The sequence below is a fragment of the Chiloscyllium plagiosum genome, unplaced genomic scaffold (genome assembly GCF_037043375.1).
Source record: "Chiloscyllium plagiosum isolate Xiang-an unplaced genomic scaffold, Cpla_swu_hap1 HiC_scaffold_39, whole genome shotgun sequence".
Lineage (NCBI taxonomy): Eukaryota > Metazoa > Chordata > Chondrichthyes > Orectolobiformes > Hemiscylliidae > Chiloscyllium > Chiloscyllium plagiosum.
The window spans coordinates 31,893,106-31,918,622 of NW_028270177.1; the positions used below are offsets into that span (position 1 = coordinate 31,893,106).

The 25,517-nt window shown below is 44.2% G+C and overlaps 1 protein-coding gene and 1 long non-coding RNA gene across 2 annotated transcripts in view; one reads left to right on the forward strand and one right to left on the reverse strand.

Moving 5' to 3' along the window:
• Positions 1-25,517, reverse strand: part of sema4ba (sema domain, immunoglobulin domain (Ig), transmembrane domain (TM) and short cytoplasmic domain, (semaphorin) 4Ba) — a 469,915-nt gene that overhangs the window by 348,470 nt on the left and 95,928 nt on the right. The window lies entirely within an intron of this gene.
• The window catches only part of LOC122541064 (uncharacterized), a 29,288-nt gene continuing 17,306 nt past the window's right edge, over positions 13,536-25,517 (forward strand). The window contains exons 1-2 of the long non-coding RNA XR_015753815.1: positions 13,536-13,589; positions 22,903-23,016. This is a non-coding gene — a long non-coding RNA (uncharacterized LOC122541064). The remainder of the gene's footprint in view (positions 13,590-22,902; positions 23,017-25,517) is intronic.

Consider the following 25,517-nt stretch of genomic DNA (forward strand, 5'->3'; position numbering starts at 1 on the left):
CCTTTACTGGAAGGGGCAAAAATATAAATGAAGAGAAGTCTTGCTTCAGTTGCATAGGGCAGTGATGAAACCACACCCAGCACTGTGTATGGTTTTGGCCTTAGTTAAAGATGAAGAGACTTGTATGGGAGGCAGTTCAGAGAAGGCTCAAGTGGTTAACCCTTGGCATGAAGGGGTTATCTCACAAGGAAAGGTGACGTGGATCTATACTCAGAGTTTAGGAGGAAGAATGATGATGATATTGAAACATTAAATATTCTGAGTGGGTTTGACAGGGTAAACATTGACAGGATGTTTCCCCTCATGGGGGGATCAAGAATGAAGCAGAAGTTTAAGAATAAGAGATTACCCATTTAAGATGGAGAGAAATTTACTCTTTTCAATGGTTGTGAATGCAACAAGTTTCTTTCAGGATGGAGCCGGTGATGTGTGGAGTTCCACAGGGACGTCTATTTTGTGACTCGCAAGATAAATTAATGATCGGAATGAATAAACTGAGGGCATTGTTGCTAAGTTTGCAGATGGCACAAAGATAGTTTGAGGGAAAAGTAGTGTTGAGGAAGAAGGGAGGCTGCAGAGGACTTAGGTTATGCATTTTGCTGGGAAGAAGAGGCCTAGGCTATATTTAAAACTGGGAGGCTTTGGAAATCTGAAGCACAAGAGACTTGGGAGTCCTAGTTCAGGATTTACTTAAGATTAATAATCAGGTTCAGCTGGCAGATAAGAAGACAAATGCAATGTTAACATTTCTTTCAAGAGGGCTGGAATATAAGAGCTGAAATGTATTGCTGAGGCTGCCTTAGGCTCTGGTCAAGTTGAGTTTGGAATATAGTGAGCAGTTTTGGGTCCCGTATCTAAGGAAAGATGTGCTGGTGTTGGAGGGGGTGCAGAGGAGGTTGACAAGAAAGATCCCCAGGATGAAGGGCTTGTCAATATGAGGAGCAGTTGAGGAGTCTGGATTTGTACTCAACGGAGTTTAAAATGATGAGGGGGTATCTGATTGAAACTTATAGAAAACCAAGAGGCCTGGAGACAGTAGACATGGAGAAGATATTTTCATAAGTACGAGAGACTAGGACCTGAGGGCACAGCCACAGAGTGAAGGGATGACCCTTTGGAATGGAAATGAGGAGGAATTTCTTCAGCCAGAGGTGGTGAATCTGTGGAACAGATTGCTTCAGAGGGCTATAGAGGCCAAGTCACTGAGTGTATTTAAGACAGACATAGACAGGTTCTTAATGGGTATGGGGATCAAGGGTTACAGGAAGAAGGCAGGAGAATGGGGGTTCTGAAATAGATCAGCCACTATTGAATGGTGAAGCAGACTCGATGGGCCAAATAGCCTAATTCTGCTCTGATATCTTATGGTCCCTTCATTCAGATCATGAATATAAATCACAAATATTTGAGACCCCGGCATTGATCATTTACATCTTTCCTAATACAGAAGTGTATATAACATCAATGGTCTTTACCAGCAACTTTGGAGCTAACTTAAGATATCTTTTCAAATACATCTTCCAGTTACCTCTGTTCAGCTGATGACAGCATTTCCTTCCTTCCTTCCAGCCCCAGGTCAGTCATGCAATTTAAGGTGTGTGTCACTTTACTCAATCGATTTTTCCATATTTGTTAGCTGATGACACACCACTGCTTTTTTGATTTAAATGAATGTTCATTTGAGAAGCTAAAGGGAGGGAGCTGCTAAAAAAAAACAAGTGTAATGTATCTGGATCTGCCCTTTACATGTTCAGACCCGACCATACAGTCCAACTACTATACCTTGGGTGGGGTAAGTGATGTGCATGCTTTTACAATCAAACTGGGTTAATCACCCACTCAATCTACACCCCTGATATGAATTTAAAATGTTATCACTTTGCTTGCCAGAAAGTTGTCAGTTATCCCAAAATAATAAAAATCCAAACCTGTTCAAGGCTTGATTCAAGATCTCCACAGCCTGAAGAAAAGACTTTTTTTGGCGCAAAGTGAGAAGCAGGTGAAGATAAAATAATCTGTGCATTTTAGTCTCCCCCTTTAATCTTTCTCTCTTTTAGCCTCTTTTCCATCTTTCTTTAGTCTCTCTCCTGTCAGACTATAACCCGGTGTCATGTGATTTTCAACTTTGTCCAACACCAGCCACCTCCACATCACTGTTTGAGAAGACAAGCTTATGATTGACCTTTGCAAAAAATAATTAATTTTTAGTCTTGGTCCTTAAGACCATAAGAAATAGGAACAGGAGAAGTCCTTGAGCCTGCTCTGTCATTCAAAAGGATCACAGCTGATTTGACATACCTCACATCCACTTTTCTGCCCTTTTTCTGTAACCTTCCCCAAATGATCAAGAATCTCAGCCTCAAATGTACAAAAGGACTCTGCCCCCACATATCACATTTCCAACGCCCCTCCTCCAAGTCCCTCCTCCCTACCTTTTATCTTCTCCTACTGAATTGAAGAAAGACTCTGCCCCCACACCCCTCTGGGGCAAGGAGTGCCAAGGCCTCACAAACCTTTGAGAGAAGAAATTCCTCCTCATTGTGAGTTCTAAATTGGTGCCCCTTTATTCTCCCCTGGACTCTCCCATGAAGGGAAACATCCTCTCAGCATTTGCCCTGTCAAGCCCCCTAAGAATCCTCTATGTTTCAATGCAATTGCCTCTTATCTTACTCTACTGAGTAGAGTCCCAAACTGCTTAGCCTTTGCTCATAAGACAATCCCTCCACACTAAGGCTTATTCCAGTGAGCTTTCTCAAGCCAAGCCAAACAGGTGCTCTACTCCTAGCTCCAACATGGCGGGCTAGCCCCAGGTGGACAGAGGAAGTGTTTTAGGGATACCCTCCAGGCCTCACTGGTAAAGTGTGGCATTCCCATAGACATCTGGGAATCACTGGCCCAAGACCGTCCAAAGTAGTGGAGGAACATCCGGGAAGACGTCGAACACTTTGCAAGACTTGCCGTTGGGAAGAAAAAGGAATTAGAGACAAATAAAGCTGCAGATGTTGGAATCCAAAACAGACAGGTAGGAGGCTGGATGAACATAGCAAGCCAGGCAGCATCAGGAGTTGGAGAAGTCGATGTTTCGGGTGTAACCCTTCTTCAGGACTGGGGGTGGGTATGGGGGGAGCTGCAGATAAAGGGGATGGCGTGGCAGGGTGGTGAAATGGGGATAGGTGAAGACAGGTAGAGGGTACAACCTGTTTGGTAATGGAAGGTATGAGACGAGTTGGTGGCAGGGAGGAGTGGAAAGGTGGAGGAGGGGCTGGGAAGGGAGTTGTGGGGTGGGAAGGGAGGTTATTTGAAATTGGAGAACTCAATGTTCAGTCCTCCAGGCTGTAGGCTGCCCAGGTGGAAGATGAGGTGTTGCCCCTCCAATTTGCAGTATGGTTCATTGTGGCAGTGGAGGAGGCTGGTCATGTTGGAAAGGGAGTGGGAAGGGGAAATAAAATGGGTGGTGACTGGGAGCTCCAGTCGGCCCCTGAGGGCCCAGCTGAGAGGGCAAAAATGGATGTCAGGCGAAAATAACGTAAGGGACGCACTGCCACATTAACGCCCCACCCACCCCTTCCTGCGACTACCTTCTATCCCAAGTGTGGCCAAGTCTGTAGAAACCACATCTGACTGTACAGCAACCTTCACACTCACTCTGAGAGTGGAAGAGCCATCCTCGTTTAGATTAGATTAGATTACTTACAGTGTGGAAACAGGCCCTTCGGCCCAACAAGTCCACACCGACCCGCCGAAGCGCAACCCACCCAGACCCATTCCCCTACACTTATCCCTTCACCTAACACTACAGGCAATTTAACTTGGCCAATTCACCTGACCTGCACATTTTTGGACTGTGGGAGGAAACCGGAGCACGCGGAGGAAACCCACGCAGACACAGGGAGAACGTGCAAACTCCGTACAGAGAGGCGGGAATTGAACCCGGGTCTCTGGCACTGTGAGGCAGCAGTGCTAACCACTGTGCCACCGTGCCGACCACGGTGGTGGTGCAAGGGACCACCAATGATGATGAACCTTCTCTGAACTGCCTCCAATGAACTGATATCTTTTATTAGATATTGGGACAAAAAAAACTGGTCACAGTGTTCAAGATGTGGTCTCACCAGTTCCTTGTCCAGTTGCTGGAAGACTTCCCTACTGCTATATGCCTTGGGTCCATTTATGAGAAAGTAATTTTGACTGTTAGAATGTAGGGCCTATAGTTCCTCCTTTCTTAAACAATGTGTCTATAAGTTTTTCAAAGGCAAAGCAGATAATGGGGGTAATGAAAACATGACATGACCATTATTCATTCTACTCATTAGATACATTAAAGTGTCTAAATTTGAAATTAGTACTTTCCAGGACAGAGATCACATCAGATAAAGGTAAGGAATTTTAGAGATGACACAGGGACTGTGCAAAATCCCTGGACTGTTGTGATTACCTGAGGGGGTTGCAGGGGAATTTTCAAGGCTTTTATTTCTCTATTTTCTGGATTTCCCTTCCTTACTTTTCCCTGGGAATTAGACTGTGGGTGGTAATGGGGAGGGGGAGGAAGAAATGTTCAGTCATGATCTGGCCACCATGACTGAAAAGCAGACTGATGAGTCAGTGACTCTGTTGCTGGGATGGGATGCTTTAACCAATAAGCGTGAAAACAGACAACATTCCTAAATTCCCAAACAGACCTGACTCACTTACAATGTAAGACAATGCCTCTCCAATAAAGGAAAGGCTTGCATTTCTATAGCATCTCTCACAATCTTAAATATCTCCAGGTGCTTTCACGTAAAGATATTCAATGAGATTCAAAGACATCATCAGGGGCTGGCATCTCTGATTACTCATCTGTGGTCTGAAAGGAACAAATCTGTCTTAAATTTTTTTTTTCCCTGGACCATGGCGAGTAGGGGTGCGTCTCTGGATTTCAGCTTGGCCTGCCATGATCTCTTTTGGAACTCCTTCCTGATCTCTAAACCTACTGAGGGGAGGGCAACCTGCTCCCTGCCAGGTTTCAGAGGCAGGACCTCCAAGCCTATTTGTGATGAATTCACTGAGTCTTCAACACTTTGGTGGAGACTGTTTATTGCTTGCCACAGAACGTACATCTCCACTCCAATTAATGCTCCCTACTGCTGGATGGATCTTTGTACACAAAGTAGACCATAAGAAGTAGGAGCAGAATTAGGCCATTTGGCCCACTGAGTCTGCTGTGCCATTCAAATGGCTGATATGTTTCTCAACCCCATTCTCCTGACCTCCCCCCATACCCCTTGATTCCCTAACTAATCAAGCACCTATCTATGTCTGTCTTAAAAAGATTTAATGATTTGGGCCCCTGTGCCTTCTGGGGCGATGAGTTCCACAGAGTCACCGCCCTGTGACTGGAGGAATTCCTCCTCATCTCAGTTCTAAAGGGTCATCCTGAGTGCGTATCCTCATCTCCCCAACTACTGGAAACATATTCTCCGTCTCCACTCTGTGCTGGCCTCTGTAAGTTTCAATCAGATCCACCCCCCCCCCCCCCCCCCCCCCCCCCCCCATCTTTCTAAATGCCACCCAGTACAGATCCAGAGTCCTCAACTGCTCATCACATGACAAGCCCTTTATCCCTGGGATTATTCTTGTAGACCTCCTCTGGTCCCCTCCAAGGCCAGCACATCCTTCCTTAGATATGGAGCTCCAACCTGCTCGCAATATTCCAAATCCAGCTTCAGTAGTCGTGTGCAACACACTAGGTTACAAGAGTCGCAAGGAATTTCACTATTTATTTTATTTTTGAACGAAAGAAAGGAGCTTGCATTTATATGACACTTTTTACAAGGTGCTTCTCAACTGCAATCACTTTTGTAATGTAGGAAATAGGGCAGCCAGTTTATACACAGCATGCTCCCACAAGCAGAATTGTGGTAATGAGTAATTACTTTTGCAATGATGTTGGTCGACAACTGGGACATCACAGGGAACTCCCCTGCTCTTGTTCAAATTAGGTGTCTTGAAAACTTTGTTTAAACTTATCATTCCAACACAGCACTAAAGTCTGTCTACCCGCCTTCCTCCTGAGTTACATAAATCATGGGAACTACTCATTAAGTTGCTCACATCTGACATGAGTTGTGTAACCGCAAACAGCCATGAATTGCATCAACAAAGTCTGTCAGTTAGTCTGTCAAGCTGGGTGAATGAGTTTACTAAAAGGTCCTCATCCTTGATGACTAATTCGTGAAAACATACCTCTGCCCCATCATGCTGCTCACTGTAGCGTCCCAACAAGAAATTGGTTTGTGACACAGGGTTACCATTGAATGAGCCCCTACACAAACAGTTGAGAGGCTAGGTGATAAGGCTGAACCGCTGACTGAGACAGGGCGGGTTCAACCAGCAACCATGTTAAATTCTGATGGCTCCTTCCTTGGGGACAGGGGGTTCAATAACTTGTCCCTCCCAGCAGTTGAGAAACCAGAGTCATGAACAACATTGTAATAATGCAGCACAGGAGGCAACAACTGATGGCCAATTGCCTTGAATTCTAATTGGGAGTGACATGGACTGTTAACAAATGACTTGTCCCCTCGTCACTGGAAAATCCAGAGCTGAACCACATCAACGGTTGATGGGAGTGTGAATGAATCGAATGTACCTTTGAGTGTACATTGTTGATTCTGTAAGAAATGAGCACGTGAGCTCTCTTTTTAGATTAGATTACTTACAGTGTGGAAACAGGCCCTTCGGCCCAACAAGTCCACACCGACCCGCCGAAGCGCAACCCACCCATACCCCTACCTTTACCCCTTTAACCTATCACTACGGGCAATTTAGCATGGCCAATTCACCTGACCCGCACATCTTTGGACTGTGGGAGGAAACCGGAGCACCCGGAGGAAACCCACGCAGACACGGGGAGAATGTGCAAACTCCACACAGTCAGTCGCCTGAGTCGGGAATTGAACCCGGGTCTACAGGCGCTGTGAGGCAGCAGTGCTAACCACTGGGCCACCGTGCCGCCTGTTAACTCAGCTGAGATTGTAACTACTTAAAAATACACAGGGCTGCTAAATATTGTAAAGACTTTAAGGTCAGGATATAAAAGAAGAATATGCTGGTAGGTGGAAAGGGTTGAATTGGAACGTAGGTCCTGGAGTATTAAATCCTGGTACAGACGAAATAAATTGTGAAATTCATGGAATTCATATCAAAAATAGTCACATGAGTAGATTAAACATTTGTTCACTAATATCAACAATATTCAAATTTGGATGATTATTGCTTATTGAACTTTGAATGCTTCATAGTTCAACTTCTCTTTCATTCCTCTGAATCCCCAACGTTATTAAAGAGTTTTTAAACTAGGGAAATTCAGCTGAAGATATGATTCAAATCAGGCAAACTTTAGCCTTGCGTTTTCTGTATCTTGCAGCCAAAATGCTATCATATTACCAAAGAAAAACTAGGTTTTTTTTCAACACTGTTCAATTCACTCTTAACACCACTCATTAGGCCAAGGGCAATTATCACTGCTTTTACCACAGAACATCTGTACGAGTTCCATCCGACAGCAAGAAATTAATAACCAGCTTCATATTGCCTGAGAAAGGAACCCACAAGCCATGAAAAGACTGGATTAAATGCTAGGCAAAACCAAGAACCAACTTGTGGTCATTGCAGAGTCAGACTACCTGCAACTAACATCCTGAATCCTCCAAGGTTCGATGTCCAGCATACGCAGAATCAAAGCTGCTCTGAAGCCAACAAGTCTTTGATCAAATAAGGTCCCAGCCTGTTACTCTGATGGCTGAAACTTCATAGAATCCCTAGAGTGTGGAAGCAGACTATTCAGCCCATGAGTTCATACTGATCCTCTGAAGAGTATCCCACCCAGGCTCACCCCATCCCTGTAACCCTGCATTTCCCATGGTTAATCCACTTAAAATGCACATACCTAGACACTGGGCAATTTAGCATGGCCACTCCACCTAACCTGCACATCTTTGCACTGTGGGAGGAAACCGGAGCACCCAGAGGAAACCCACGCAGACATGGGGAGAATGTGTAAACTCTACACAGACAGTCACCCGAATCCACGTCTGTAATGCTATAGTGCTAGCCACTGAGCTACTGTGCCACCATAAGGTCCTCCATTAATTCCACAGAAGCCAATGATACTATTACACAAAGAAAGCAGTCTGTATGATCAGTGCTGAGTAACTATTATCAATACTGCACAACTTTACTGTGCTGTGGTCAGCTACAGCTCTTCCCAGCATCTCAGCCTGAAAAGGTAGTGCCTTCAAGGTTCCTCAAGGTTCACACAGAGCACCAACTCTTCCAAATCCAACATGAAAACTGTGTAGGGATCAAGATCTTTTGTCATCTCATTTCCATCTTGTCACAGCTCTGCAATTCTGTCACTGGATAAATTGAGTTTTATGAAATCAACATCATGCATTAGCTAGACTTTCAATGACTCTAAAATGCTACTTTTATAGAAGCATTGGCTTCTCTCATTGGGGAATGGGGGAACCCTGGAGGTTACCATGGCAATGGGGTTATCCCAACATGCCCAGTGGTAGCAAATATCCACCAGTAACAATACCAGCTCGACATGTTTTAGTGGACATTTACTATGCCTCAGAATGCTGGCTGGTCCCTCAAATTCAGTGATGCTGAGCTAGTTTGGGAAAAAGGCAGGAAAGTGGAGTTGAGGATTATTAGAGCACTCATGATCTCACTGAATGGTGGAAATAACCTGATGAGCTAAATGGCCTATTCCTGCTTAGATTTCTTACTAAGTCATTTCCTAAGGAAGGAGGTAGCACGCGTTGCTGACCATTCCAGCCCTGGCCTTCCCTCTTTCACCAGTGAGGTTGGAGAAAGTTTGACATTGTGCTGTGCATCCTGTAATATACGCCACCAGGAACTGGTGGTCACTGCTGGCACTGCAGCCATCCTGGACCACCAGCAAAGGAGGAGGCCCTGGATGAGAGGTAAGTGTGCAAGGCTCATGGAGGCCAGTCATGCAGGCTTTGATAGCAGGATACCTCGCTGAAGGTTGGGAAGGGGGTTCCTTTCTGATCAGATGGTCCTTACTGAACGAGGGTACAGTATGTGGGACACAAAGTGCCCAAACAGGATGGGCACCACCCTCACCAACATGCTGATGGGAATCCATCCCTCTGTGTTCCTTCTCAATTCTACAGTGCCCCAATTCCCAGACCCACTTGCTCACTGCCTGCTTCCAAAGGGCAGAATGACATTTCCCATTCAATTTGCAATCTGGTGCTGTACCGAGGCACAGCTGAGCTGAAATGTTGCCTATGTGGGCAAACAGAAACTACCTCAGGGCACTGCTACCAAGATGAACATTGAGACCCACTGACCAACGGTGACACAAACTATCTGCCATGTTTGTACACAAAACAACCGTGACTTTGTCTCAGAAGTGGTTCATTGGCTGTGAAGCATTTTGAAATGATCTAAGGATAGATTTGATGGGGCAGCAGCTCTTTCTCTACTTGGGGATTTTTCACAGGTTTGTATATCTGTCATTGTCAATCCTGGCTCAGTGGCAGATCCTGCTTCTCAGTAAATCAGTCTTGCGTTTTGAGTTCCTCTCCAAAAATTGAGCATGCAACTTTGGCTTACTCTTCACTGCAGTACTGAGGCAGTACTGCACTATCTGTTGTGCTGCCTTCTGGATGCCATGCCAAACTATGGCTCTCAATTGCCTACCCAGGGATACATAAACAATCAGGGCCATTCATACAGAGTCTTGGCCGATATTCAATCCCCCAAGGATAAACAGAATATCATCACTGCCTGTGGGATTTGCAGTTTGAGAACTGACTCCCTCATTAGCCTGCAGTGAGTGCCTGGGGGTGGGGAATGTGGTGCTTGGATAGTGATCTGGGGAGGACCACATGCTCAGTGAGACTGACCCATATCCTGAGCTGCAGCAGGAGCATCTGAGCTGAGGTTTAGAAAGATGCTAAGTAAAATGCCACTTTCAACATGTTAAAGATCAAAACTTTGTCAACCTTTAGCTTGGGTCAGTAATGTTCCTCAGAAATTTGGTAATCTGATTGTATCATAGGGATCCAATCCAAGAGAAGAATTGGGTCACAGCTGATAATAAAGCTGACTGGTTTAAACACAGTTATAAACCTCTCTTGTAGACCTCTGGCAATTGCGTTTTCATTTCATGCAACATAGCCGTGAGATCTGAAAGGACTGATTCTCTGTTACACTTGGAAACTGCAGTCTCTGAATAACCAGTTCCTAACAATCAACAAATGATTACACAGAATTTTTCCTTAAGTAAATAAGAATATGGTCAAGTCCAATACTACATGGATTATATTTCGAGTGCAAAAGGGATGGAGGGATTGACTGGGAATTTTGTGGCTGCTGACTGAGTGAGTGAGGTGATGTGATGGGATAGAATCAAAGAATCCCTACAGAATGAAAGCAGGCCATTCGGCCCATCAAGTCCACACCAACCCTCTGAAAAGCATCCCCAGTCCTCTACTCTATTCCCGCAATTCCCACCGTTAATTCAACCAGCTTGAATATCCCTGGATAAAATGGCCAATTTAGCATGGCCAATCCACCTGACCTGAACAACTTTGGACTGTGGGAGGGAACTAGAGCACCTGGAGGAAACTCACGCAGACACTGGGAGAATGTGCAAACTCCACACGGACAGCTGCCCAAAGGTGGAATTAAACCTGTGCGGTAGCAGTGCTAACCATTGAGCTACCCAGATGTTTCGAAGATATATGTATGAGGGGACAAATAAGGCACTGACTACCAACATGTATGAGGCTGTTTGATCCAAACAAATTATGTTTAATTGAAACTTAACCTGAGAAAATGCTTGGAATTCATTCCATTAATAGTTAATTGTGGGATTTAATGAGATATGTGTGTAGACAATCTTTCATATTTGTGCTTGATCATCTACTCAAAGGTGGAAATCTGCAAAAAAATTCAACCAAATGCAGAAGATAATGTGATGACACCTTTTAGTGAAAGCGTTCCTGACAAAGTAAAAGGAGTCCCTGAAAACCAAAAGGTAACCACCAGAAATATCTCAAAAAGAGACCTCAGAAAAAGAATAATTTCAGCTCTGGTCTGTGGATTCTAGGTATATTCAAATCTGAGAGCTATAGAACATACATATATGCGCAAATTAAAAGTCTGTTCCTCATGTTACGATGACCCAACTCTTCTGCTGTGTTAAATGATTGTTACAACATCACGAAGTGAATATTTTCTTCCAGCTACAATAAGTTTACAATATACAATCCTCAAATCAAAATAGGTTAAACAGATGGACGGCATAGAGGCTCAATGGTTAGCATTGCTGCCTCACAGCGCCAGGGACCCAGATTCAATTCCAGCCTCACGTGACTGTCTGTGTGGAGTTTGCACATTTTCCCCGTGTCTGCATGGGTTTACTCCTGATGCTCCAGTTTCCTCCCACAGTCCAAAGATGTGCAGATTAGGTGGATTGGTCATGGTAAATTGCCCATAGTGTCCAGAGATGAGCAGGCTAGGTGGATAAGCCATGGGAAATGTAGGGTTACAGGGACAGGAAAGGGGCCTAGTCTCAGTGTGATGCTCTTCAGAGTGTTGATGCAGACTTGATGGGCCAAATGGCTTCTTTCTGCACTGTAGGGATATTATGAGAAGGAGAGAAAGTGAGGACTACAGATGCTGGAGATTAGAGTCTAAAAGTGTGGCGCTGGAAAAGAGCAAAAGGTCAGGCAGCATCCGAGAAGCAGGAGAGTCAATGATTCAGGCATACGTCCCTCATCTGGAATGTGGTGGTGTCTGGTGGGGGGGGGGGGAATGAGAGATAAATAGGTGAGTAGGGGTGGGGGTGAGGTAGCTGGGAAGGCATTAGGTAGATGCAGGTTGAGGGTGATAGTGGAAGGTTGGAGGGGAGGGTGGAGCAGTTGTTGGGAAGGAAAATGGTCAGGTAGGACAGTTCAAGAGGACACTGCCGAGTTGGGGAGTTGGATCTGGGATGAGGTGGAGGGAGAGGGAGATCCACCCCTCCAGCCCAGCATCGCCCTCTTGAACTGTCCTACCTATCTTCCTTCCCATCTATCCGCTCCACCCTCCCCTCCAACCTATCACTATCACCCTCAACCTGCACATACCTATCGCCTTCCCAGCGACCTCATTCCCACCCTCCTATTTATCTCTCACCCCCCCCTCCCCACCACCCCGCCCTCCCCTCCCCCTCCCCCTCCCCCTCCCCCATATACATACACACGCATTCCAGATGAGGAGCGTATGCCTGAAACGTTGACTCTCCTGCCCCTTGGATGCTGCCTGACCTGCTGTGCTTTTCCAGCGCCACACGTTTCGACTTAAATGAGATGGAACCTGACAATGCCTGAAACTGTTTAAAGACAGCTGTCTTGAAAGCAATGTCAATTGTAGCCATTTCAGTGGTTTCCCTCCGATGTTCTTTGATCAGAACTTGAAACAAATATGGCCTGAATTTGAAACCATAGGAACCAACTGGATGGTCTATCAAAACAATGTAACAGTTTCAGAGATTAATCAATAACACAATGAAACTGCAAGCAGCCACTAAAATGAGCTTATGACATTCTTCCTATAAATATGTATTGTAATTTTCAGCTGGCCAATCTTAAGATAAGCGAGTTACATTTGGCTTGGCGTTCAAGGGATACTGTTTTTCTAAACTGCAAATAAATTAATTTTTAAAATGCTAAAAGTAACAATAATCCAGCAAGGAAACTCTCATTTGTTCTGGTAATTGATATTGATGGGAATCCGCTGTGGTAAAACAAACACAATGAGAAAACTACTACATCACATTTCAGACGATACATTATTAATATCACAAACACTGGAAACCGAGGGAAAGAGAATCATCTGCCTTTCACTCACTCGTTAATGTTTCAAGGTTCCACAACCGAAAGGGAAATCAATCAGCAAAATTCCACTGAGACACTTTCTCTCATCGGTTCTTCCTATACATTGTGATTCCTGTTTAAAGATGACTGTTTCAGTCATAAATTCAGAGAATTTATTTATTTTAAAATGCCAGTATAATTACACTGATTATTCACTGCCAATGTGGCCACGTAAGTCTGAATGCAGGTCTATGTGAGTTTGCAGATATTTGTGTGCATGTGTTTCTGTGTATCAGTGCTTGTATATGAAACAATGTGAGTGCAATTTGGGATTTTCAATGACTTAGGAACCTTTCAAAAATGGCTGTTTGGTCCCAACACTGGAATTCCCAAGCCCGTTCCCAAGGTTTCTAATTTTCAAGATTGCCTTTTAGATCACGAATCTTCATCTGGCATTCCTGCCTTGGTCAGCTCCTTTGCAGAAATGGGCTTGTCCTGGCAATGCCTGTGGTTGGGCCAGGTTTTAAAAGAGTCATAGAACATAGAGCAATACAGCACAGTACAGGCCCTTCGGCTCTCAATGTTGTGGCTGCTTTCTATCATACTCTACAACCAGACTAACCTATATACCCTTCCTTTACTCATGATCTGCAGAATCCTTGACCTGTCGTGAACCACAGTTTGGATGAGGGAATATCTTGAAAGGTGAGTTTAAAAGTTCCTCTTCAAATGCACCGCCCACACTCCATGCCATGCTATGCTTCCACCCAGCCCACAGGCTTTCCTCAGCTGAAAAATGTGATGCTGGAAAAACACAGCAGGCCAGGCAGCATCCGAGGAGCAGATGAATCGACGTTTCGGGCATAAGCCCTTCTTCATAAGCCCTGATCTCTAGTCTCCAGCATCTGCAGTCCTCACTTTCTCCACAGGCTTTCCTCACCAGACTATGCCCCCTCCAACACTCCCTTGGCTCCTAATGCCCCCCCACCCCCACCCCCAAGCCAAGCTATGGCACTTCATTGCCTTTTTACACAGCCTACAATATATGGAGCAAATAAACATCAGAAATAGGAACAGTAGGCCATTCAGCCTTCTGTGCCCTGCTCTCCAGTTCAATGAGATTGAGGCTGATCTTTTAAACCTACAAAATTCCACAAGATTAGATGGAGTAAACACAGGAAGGGCATTCCTGATGACCGGAAAGTCTAGAACCAGGGGTCACAGTCTAAGGATATGGGGTATGCCAGTTAGACTGAGATGGAGAGAAATATCTTCACCCAGAGAGTGGGGAGCCTGTGGAATTCTCTACCAAGGAATGCAGTTGAGGCCAAAACATTAAATCCTTTCAAGAAGGAGTTATTTATAGGTCTCAGGGCTGAAGGGATCAAAGGGTAAGGGGGATAGTGGGAACAGGCTACTGTGTTGGATCATTAGCCATAGTCATATTGAACGGAGGAGCAGGCTTGAAGGGCTGAACAGCCAACTCCTGCCAATATTTTCCATGTTTCAGTGTTTCTATATTTCTACATCAACACCATAATTCTTGCACTTACGTTCATATTGCTTCATGCGTTCACCAAGCAGCCATTTATCACCCTTACTCCATGAGGAAGCCTCCATAGCCCTCCGGGGTAGAGAAATCCAAAGGTTCCTCACCCTCAGAATGAAGAAATTCCCTCTTCATCTCATTTGTAAACCACTTTGCCCCTTGTTCTGAGATAGTGTCCCCTGAATCAAGACCCCACAAACAGGGGGAATCATCCTTCCTGCATTTATCCTGTTGAACGCTGTAACAGCGGTGTATTTTTGAATGAAATCACCTCATTCTTCAATAGAAGAATACAGGCCTAGAATATCAACCCAGTCTATTTAAACTTTCCTGGCAAGACAATCTCTCTATCCCAGGAAGTAGTTTGGTTGTACTTCCTCTGTCTTTCCTTAAGTAAGGAGACCAGAACAGCACATGTTTAGATTGAAATTAGATTCTCTACAGTGTGGAAACAGACTCTTCGGCCCAACATGTCCACATCCACCCTCCAAAGAGAGACCCACCCAGACTCATTCCCCTACATTTACCCCTGACTAATCCACCTAACACTACAGGCAATGTAGAATGGCTAATTCACCTAACCTGCACATCTTTGGACTGTGGGAGGAAACCCACGCAGACACGGGGAGAATGTGCAAACTCCACACAGACAGTTGCCCAAGGCGGGAATTGAACCCGGGTCCCTGGCGCTGTGAGACAGTAATGTTAACCACTGAGCCACTGTGCACAAGAAGCTCTTTGTCATTGCAGTAAGGTATCTCTATTCCTGAACACAGATCCAGAGCAGGAGTAGGCTATATTGATTCCTTGAGCCTACTCTGCCACTCAGTAAGATTGGATTGGGCTGCAACTTCAAACCCACATTCCCGCTTACCCGTGATAATCTTTACACTCCCCCCGCCACCTCCCCCCCCATCCCCCTCCCACCACCACTACCTTGTTTTACAAGGATTAATCTACCTCTGCCTTAAAAATATTCAAGGATGCTAATCATAAGAGACTAGAGCAATTCAGAGCATTGGACCTGTTCAGATGTTCAATGAGTTTGTGACTTATCTGATGCCCTCCACCACCTTTTCAGGAAGAGAATTTCAAAGATTTGTGACCTTCTGTCTGAAATGGGCAAGCCCTCTGACTTTGAAACAGTGACCCCCCTCGTTCTAGATTTGCCATTGGGGAAACATCTTTCCATGTTTATCCTTTCAAGATCCCTTGGGATTTTATACATTTCAAACAAGTCGCCTTTTGCTCTTCTAAACTCCAATGAATGTGAGGCAAGGCTGTTTAACCTTCCTCATGAGAGAACTTTCCCATTCCTGGTACTAGTCTGGTAAACCTTCTCTGAACTGCCTTCAATGCATTTATGTCCTTAATTAAACAAGGTGACCAATACTGTGTGCAGTGCTCCAGATGCTGTCTCAGCAGTGTCCTCTATAAATGAAGCATAACATCCCTGCAAATTGAATTCCCCTCACACTAAATTATAACTTTCTATTAGTCTTCCTAATTACTTGCTGTACTTGCATCATAACCTTTTGCTTTTCATGCACAAAGACACCCCAGATCCCTCTGCACCTCAGAGCTCTGAAATCGCTCAGCATGTAGATTATATGCTTCTTTATTATTCTTCCTGGACAATTTCACATTTTCCCACATCATAGACTCCAGTTGTCACATCTTAGTTCACCCACTTGGCCTATGAATATCTTCAAGTAACCTCCCTTCATCCTTGCCACAATCTATGTTCTTGGCTAGCTCTGTGATGTCAGCAAATTCAGAAACCAGATTTTAAGACTGTAGTTTCCTGATTTCTGTCTTTTTGTTTTGACTCAGAGCATTATATTCCCTACTTTCCACTCTAATGGGACTGGCTATGATTCAAGGGAGCTTTGGAAAACTAAAACCAATGTATCACTGTCTCACTGGCTACTTCTTTAAAGATCCTAACAGGAAGCCCCTCAGGATCTGGGTACTTTTCAGAACACAGCACCAACAATTTCCGATCTACTCCGACAAATTGTCTTTTTCCTGAGTTTCCCCTTCCTATCTGCCTGCTAAGTTCTCACAGTTTATCAGCTATAACTTGTACCTTTAATTTTTTTTTCTTTTTGATTTTTTAACCCCCATCCTATCGCCTAACTGCGGTAGTGCTTATATTTTCCCCAGCACCCATGTTGTGTGTGTGTGGGTGTGAGACACAGTGAGAGACACAAGGTGCATGAATCTTTATTCAGTTTCCACCACCAGGAAGAAAGGAAACACCCGAGTGGCCAGTGACAAGCAGAGCTGTCCTGGAGATCTGCCTGGGCTGAGCTTGTCCTCACTTTGAACAACTTCTCATTTAAACTCCACTCACTTTCTTGTGGTCAAAGGGGTGGCCTGGGGTATCTGCATGGGCCCCAGTTACACCTATCTCTTTGTGGGGTATGTGGAACACTCCTTATTCCAGTCTGACTCTCTCTCTGGTACATCAATGATATCACCGGTACTGCTTCCCTCTTACGATCTGAACTGGAAAAGTTTTATCAATTTCGCTTCCAATTTCCATCCTGGCCTCTCCTTCACCTGGTCCATCTCCGACTCCTCCCTTTCACTCCTTGATATTCCTGCTTTCATTTCTGGGGATAAGCTGACCACCAATATCCATTACAAACCAACTGACTCCCACAGTTACCTTGACTATTCATTCTCACACCCTGCTTCCTGTAAGGGCTTTATCTTATTCTCCCAGTCTGTCCGTTTCTGTCATATCTGTTCTGACAATGTCACTTTCCGCATGGGGTGGGATTCAGAGATATCTAGCATTTTTATCGACCAATGATTCCCTGCTAACATAGTTGACAGGGCTCTGAACCAGGTCTGAACATCTCTCGCACTTTTGCCCTCACCCCTTCCCTTCCCTCCCACAACAGCTTATTTAGCTTTTCTTTTGTCCTCGCCTGCTATACACAGTGTCCTTGTTACCTCTCCACCTATACACTCACATCTCCTCTTCTACCACTCCCAACCCACTTTGGCTTCACCATAAATACCACTTTTCCCTTGCTGCTATTAATTCTGATTATGCCCACAACAGCTATAGAGTCCACCTGGTCCTCACCCACCAGAATCCTCAGCTGGAGGGCAATTAGCCGCCATTTCCATTGCGTCCAATGGGATGCCATACCAGACACATATTCCCTCCCCTCCCTTATCAGCATTCCACACAGACTGTAGCCTCCAGGACACCCTAATCTATTCCTTCCCCGCTCCCAACATCTCCCCACACCCTCACAGCACCTTCCCCAGCAATCACAAAAGGTGTCTCTCTCCTCACTATCTGAGGCCCCAGATACACCTTCCAGGTGAAACACTGATTTACCTGGACTTCACTCAATCCAGTATTCGCTACTCACCATGTGGTCTTCTCTCTACTGGGGAGATGAAGTGCAGCCTGGGTGACCGTTTTGCAGAACACTGATGCACTGTCCACCATAATGAGCTTCCAGATGCCTGCCACACCACCATGCTTCCACACCAACATTTCTGTCTCACTGTTCCAGCGAGCCTCAGCACAAGCTGGAAGAAAAACGTCTCATTTTCCACTTCTAGGACTTGAAATAAATCCACAGAGGCCAATATTCCATCATTAAACCTACCTTTATTTACACATCAAGTGAATTGGCCATGCTAAATTGCCCATAATGGTAGGTGCATTAGTCAGGGGTAAATATAGGGTCGGGGAATGGGTCTGGGTGGGTTACTCTTCGGAGGGTCGGTGTGGACTTGTTGGGCCGAAGGGCCTGTTTCCATGCTCTGGGGAATCTAATCTAGTCACTGCCTGTTGCCCAGCCTCATACAGAATGTCAGCATCTCTGAAACTCACCATTTTTTTTTTTTTTTTTTCTTTTTTGAAAGACACAAAGTGCACCAATCTTTTATTCAATTTCCACCACCAGGAAGATAGGAAAACACCCGGGTGGCCAGTGACAAACACTGCCCTTCACATCAAGGGACAGTGCTGTGTGATCAAGACATTCCCTTTTTTTTTCTTTTCTTTTTCTTTTTTCAGTGAAAGACACAAAGTGCTCCCTCCTGTGTATTTTTTTTTTCTTTTATGCACTCCACCTCCCTCTTGTGTATTTTTTTTTTTTTTTCTTTTCTTTCTTTTTACTCACCATTTTTTACCTGTCAGCCTGGACTCCCTGATTGGACCAGATTAATCACCCCAATGAGGGAACTCATCTTCTATGAATTTCAGCTGGCTGACCTCATTACAATCACCAACATCAAGTTCAATCTTTAGATCTTGATTCTATCCTTGCAAGTTTTTTTTTTACCCACTGCCCACTCTGGCCCTGCTATGACATTGGTTGCTTTTAGCACAGTAACTCATTCTCACACTCCTAGACCCATTATCACATTTTAGGTTAAATACAAATGAAAAGAACTGCGGAGGTTGGAGATCAGAAACAAAAACAGAAATTGCTGGAAAAAATCAGCAGGTCTGGCAGCATATGTGGAGAGAGATTAGGGTTAGTGTTTCAGCTCATGTACCCTTCCTCATTTCCCATTTGGCTCACTGAGTCCACACTGACCCTCCGAAGAGCATGCCACCCAGACCCATCCCCCTGTGACCCCACATTTCCCATGGCTAACTCACCTAGCCTGCACATCCTTGGATGCTATGAGCAATCTAGCATGGCTAATCCACCTAACATTTCTGAGGAAGGGTCACTCGACCTGAAATGTTAACTCTGATTTCTCTCCACAGATGCTGCCAGACCTGCTGAGCATTTCCAGCAATTTCTGTTTTTGTATTGCATTATATGGGTTGCATTCAGTCCAGCTCACCCTTTTTCTTTCTCTTAGTTCTTATTGTACTAATTCAGCTTTTCTTCTATCCTGGTCTGCTATCACAGTCTCCTTGTTACCTCTCCACCTATACATTCACGTCTCTTTTTCCACCACTCCCAACCCACTTTGGCTTCACCATAAGTACCACTTTTCCTTGCTGCTATCAATTCTGATGATGCCCACACTCAAAACATTAGCTCTGTTTTTTTTTAAATCACAGATGCTATCAGACCCTGCTGAGTTTCTCCAGTAATTTTAGTTTTTTATAGTCTGGAGTTGAGTTAACACACTTCCACCAACCACCACCATCTTCCCATGTGCCAGGTATGACTCCAATCAGCAGAAAGTGTTAGATTAGATTTTAGATTAGATTAGATTACATTACAGTGTGGAAACAGGCCCTTCGGCCCAACAAGTCCACACCGACCCGCCGTAACCCACCCATACCCCTACATTTTACCCCTTACCGAACACTATGGGCAATTTAGCATAGCCAATTCTCCTAACCTGCACATCTTTGGACTGTGGGAGGAAACCGGAGCACCTGGAGGAAACCCACGCAGACACAGGGAGAACGTGCAAACTCCACACAATCAGTCGCCTGAGGCGGGAATTGAACCCGGGTCTCTGGTGCTGTGAGGCAGCAGTGCTAACCACTGTGCCACCATGCCGCCCATGTTCCTCTGGGTTTCTATTGATTCAAATTTTGTTAATTCTTCTTGATGTTTCACTCAGTCAAATGCAGCCTTGATGTCAAGGGTTATCACTCTAACTTCCCCTCTAGAATTCAACTCTTTTGGAATCCCTACAGTATGAAAGTAGGCCATTTGGCTCACTGAGTCCACACTGACCTTCTGAAGAGCATGCCACCCAGACCCACCCCCCTGTAACCCCCACATTTCACATGGCTAACTCATCTAGCCTGCACATCCTTGGACGCTATGAGCAATCTAGCATGACTAATCCTGAAAATTCCTGAAGAAGGGCCTGTGCCCGAAACGTCGAATCTCCTGTTCCCTGGATGCTGCCTGACCTGCTGTGCTGTTCCAGCAATAAAGTTTCAACTTTGATCTCCAGCATCTGCAGACCTCACTTTCTCCTCCAGCATGACTAATCCACCTAAATGCACATCTTTGGACTGTGGGAAGAAACTGGAGCTCCTGGAGGAAACCAGCCCAGTGAGAGGTGAATGGTCAAAGTTCACACAGGGTGGAATCGAATCTGGGTCGCTGGAGCTGTGAGGCAGCAGTGCTAACCCCCAAACCACTGAGCTGCCCATGTTCATGTTAGAACCACGGCTGTAATGAGGTCAGGAGCTGAGTGGCCCTAGTGGAGCCTAACCTGAGCATCAGTGAGCAGGTTAGTAGTAGGCTATAGTTGCTTGATTAACAAGGTCACTGTTGATGACACCATCATTTACTAATGATCGAGAGTAGACCAATGAAATGGTAATTGTCTGGGTTGAACTTGTCCTCCTTTTTATGGACAAGATATACCCAGGCAATTCTCCACATTGTTGGGTGGATGCCAGTGTTGTAGCTGTAAGGGAACAGCTTGGCTCAGGGAGCAGCAAGTTCTGGAGCACAAGTCTTCAGTACCATTGTCTGAATATTGTCAGGGGTCACAGCTTTTGCAGTATCCAAGTGCATTCAGTGTGTCTGTATTTGTATGAGTGTGTGTATGAGTGTGTGCATGAGTATCTTTGAGTGTGACAGTGTGTGACACCTGTACTCATCTCACAGCTTTGTGTTCATGTGCAGCTGAGTGCTGTTTGCTGTGCTGATGTGTTTTATCGAGGCCAGCAGGGAGACCGAAAGCCATGAACTATTATTTACAGATTGTGCTCACAATCAATAACAGAGTTCAACATTAAGACTGACTCAGAGAAAGTAATTCCTATTTCGATTCTTCATGCAAACAATTGACCTGATGTCAATGAAGAAAGAAAACAATTCTGACTGAGATTTTGGACAATAATATTAACAATACACATCTGCTATAAATCCTGTGCCACTCTCTGAATGAATTAGCATGTGCAGATTGACAGAAAAGCTCTCATACTTGCAGCTGTGTGTACTGAATGGGCAAAAATTAGTGTTTGTAATCAATAAGGAGTGGCAATGAGTGAGGGAGGGAAGGTAACCCATGATCAACAATACAAAGCAATTGGACTGTCCATCAACACCATATTAAGCTTTTAAAATTCAATAATGAACACAATAGAACTGCCAGGAGTGAATGGAATTAACCCATTGACAGTCTGTCCATATACATTCTTCCCAGAAGGAACACAATAGGGAAATGCTTTTAAGCAGCAGGAACAAGACAGCATTCACCAGGTTCAAAGCTTCAGCCTCCACATCTCTGAAACTGCAGAAATGCTAGAACTGCCCAGTCAACCTCAAAAGGTCTGTATTATGAACTGAGAGGTAGATTTGAACAAGTCTAATAGCGTCAGTCATTTACTAGTTTTATGCAAATAAACATGCTGGTAATTAGACGGCTAATTATCCTCGTTTGTGTTAGTCCCGTTGTGATTGTGAAGTGTCTATTGGAGTACTGGAAGTGGGGAATAGCATGTGAACTAAATCGGTTCTACTCAGAGGAGCAATATCATCTATGTTCAAAATTACTGCTTCCAGATTACAATATTCCACAGTAGAACCACAGAAGTTTTTAAGTGACGCTCTGATACATTGACGGGAGGGGAGTCTGAAATCAATTTATGTTGGCAAGTATCTTAAATACTCGACAGAGGTAGACTTTTGACAGCAAAGAGTTGAGTTGCCAAAGACAAGAAGAAAGATATACATTTATATAGTACCTTGCACAATCTCAGTACTGTACATCCTAAAGCATCTTACAGCCAATAAAGTTCTTTCCTCGTAATGTGCAAGACTCAGCAGACAGATTGCACAGAGAAAGATCACACAATCAGCAATATAATCATGACCAGCTAATCGATTGTACTGACGTTGATTGGGATAAGTATTGGGCAGGAAGAACTTGAAATAGTGAAGAGGGGATAGGAGGAGAAATGACTCAAAAGCTTGGTTTTCAGGACAGTTTTCAAGGAAGGCAGAAAGATGGAGAGGCAGAGGAATTTAAACTGGGAATTTCAGTATAGAGGGCCTGAACAGCTGATGGAAAGGTTGCCAATAGTTGGAGGATGGAGACTTCTGGATAAAGTTGTAGGGCTGGATGGTTTTACAGGGATGGGTGGTGTGTGGGATGAAAGGTTAACAAAAGTGATTAATGTTGGGGATACGTGCTGATAAAGAGGTCTTATCTATTGACAATTAACTTCTGTAACTAAATTTACTGAACTGCTTTCATAGATGATAGTAATGAAGCTGCCTTCCTCACTTCCCCATTTAGTCTTTAGTTTAAAGACCCGAAGCATTAATGACCCGAATAAGGCTGTATGTGTTTCTTGCAAGCTTTCATTTAATAAGAATTGATCGAACACAACTTGGTTACTGAATTACTTTTCCTGCATCTTGCATATTTATGCTTAAGAATCTTGTGTAATATCAGCACATAGGCCTGTGTACATCCATTGCTGGTGTCAAAAGTTTATAGGTTCACAGAGAGTGGACATAAGCCAGCTCTACTTGTAATATGTCATTACAGGCATCCAACAGGAAGGAAAACAAACCTTTCAAAATACCATGGAGCAGTGGGAGAATCCTGCGATGACAGTTCCCAAAACTGGGGAGCTACTGAGTCACATATAAATCAGGCCAGGTAAGGATATCATGTTTCATTCTGTAAAGGACACAGGTTGAACTCCTATAACATTCCACTAGCTTCACAGTCACTTTTATTGATACAAGTCCTTACTTTTAAACCATTTTCCGATTCTCAAAATTCTACGGTGGGAACTCAACTGGTGTTATCTGGGTCTCGATCTCTGCATTCACACGTCAGAGATATAACCATTATGTTACCATCATCTTGACAGGTGTACACACTGTCTTCAATCTGAGTCAGATGCTAGCAACAGTCCGGGAGCCAAGACAGAATATGCAGAGTATAGTAGGGCAGAGAGGGATTGAAGTGGAGGAGGGTGTGTGGGGTGGGGGCGGTGGAGTAAACTCAGTTAGCTGTTTGGTTGGTTTGCATAGGATTAATTCCTGCAGTGACTGAGGATTCTTTATTTCTCCCTGACTGAGGGGTGATGATCCTCAGGTTAAACCACCACCAACCATCTCTCTCTCTCTCTCTGTCTCTCTCTCTAGTTAGACAGCAGTTCTCTGCTCTTTTGGGACTATGGCAAATTTACCTTTACTCTTAGCACAAGCAGAAATGATTTCTTCCAGAACAGGACACCTCCAGAGATCAAGAGTGAGCTTACAGAGACACTGGTATAAGTCTCTTCATGTTTCCAAGATGCCAGTGAATTTGTCTGTCCTTCCTATTTTGTTGCAATATCCATGAAATATCCTTAGGAACGTTTTTGTTGCTTTGCATCTCTGAATTAAATAAACTCTGCAAAGAGTCAGACAAATGTGGCATATTATTATTCTATCACCACAAGATGACTTTAGTAAATGCCAATGTTCAGTCAATGTTAAATGGCTGTAACTTCTTTCAGCAAGTTAATCAATCATGATTTTCATTCTTTTCTCTTGGTTTTCCCTTTAAATCAATCATCTTACACATAGATTTTCAAATGTGGTGAGTTATTGGCTGTGAGGACTATGTGGCTGACTCCAAAGCACATACTCTTCTTATTTAGCTGTCCCAATCAATAAAGGTCATTCTTTTCAGTCCCGCGATTTCCAAAGCCTTCTCTATAAATTGGATCTTTCTACGCCTTCTTCCTGCTCATTCAATTCATAATTAGTCACTCTAACAACACACTCAAATAAGCTATTATGTCTCTCCTAGACAGGAGACAATATTCAGCAATGTCATTGTTTCTCTTTGTTGATGCTTCCATTGACTGTCGGTTGTGTTTTCACTGAAATAGGTTAGAATGATATGGTGAACAAATCTAACAATTCTATGTTTTTAAAGGTAAGGAAAAACACTCATAAAATTAAACTCTGAGGATTCTGACAGAAGTGTCACATAGTAAACTTAGTGAACATGATTATAGTCCATGGATTTACGGAGACTTGATTAATACATTTGAATAAGCAGGAGTCTAGAAACAAAATGAAAATCACTGGACTTGGTGCTGTCATTAGTGTTACCCTTGTCCTGAAATGGGTGGAAAAAAATAATGGGATTAATGTACTCGCTTTTGTTAATACCAGTCAAGATCACCTTGTTAAAGGTCGGGGTAATAGGGTACTGAAGGAGGTGGCTCTAGAAAACGTGGATGCATTGGTGATTACTTTCCAGAGTTCGATAGATTCAGGATCAGTTCCTGCGGATTGGAGGGTGGCTAATGTTGTACCACTTTTTAAGAAAGGAGCGAGAGAGAAAGCAGGAAATTATAGACCAGTTAGTCTGACCTCAGTGGTGGGAAAGATGCTGGAGTCAATTATAAAGGATGAAATTACGACACATCTGGATAGTAGTAACAGGATAGGTCAGAGTCAGCATGGATTTATGAAGGGGAAATCATGCTTGACTAATCTTCTGGAATTTTTTGAGGGTGTAAATCTGAAGATGGACGAGAGATGTGGATGTAGTGTACCTGGACTTTCAGAAAGCTTTTGATAAAGTCCCACATAGGAGGTTAGTGAGCAAAATTAGGGTGCATGGTATTGGGGGCGAAGTACTACTTGGATTGAAAATTGGTTGGCTGACAGGAAACAAAGGGTAGTGATAAACGGCTCCATTTCGGAATAGCAGGCGGTGACCAGTGGGGTACCGCAGGGATCCGTGCAGGGACCGCAGCTTTTTACAATATATATTAATGATATAGAAGATGGTATTAATAGTAACATTAACAAATTTGCTGATGATACAAAGCTGGGTGGCAGGGTGAAATGTGAGGAGGATGTTAGGAGATTACAGGGTGACCTGGACAGGCTAGGTGAGTGGTCAGATGCATGGCAGATGTAGTTTAATGTGGATAAATGTATGGTGATCCACTTTGGTGGCAAGAACAGGAAGGCAGATTACTACCTAAATGGAGTCAAGTTAGGTAAAGGGGCAGTACAAACAGATCTGGGTGTTCTTGTACACCAGTTAATGAAGGCAAGCATGCAGGTACAGCAGGTAGTGAAGAAAGCTAATAGCATGCTGGCCTTCATAACAAGAGGGATTGAGTATAGAAGCAAAGAGGTTCT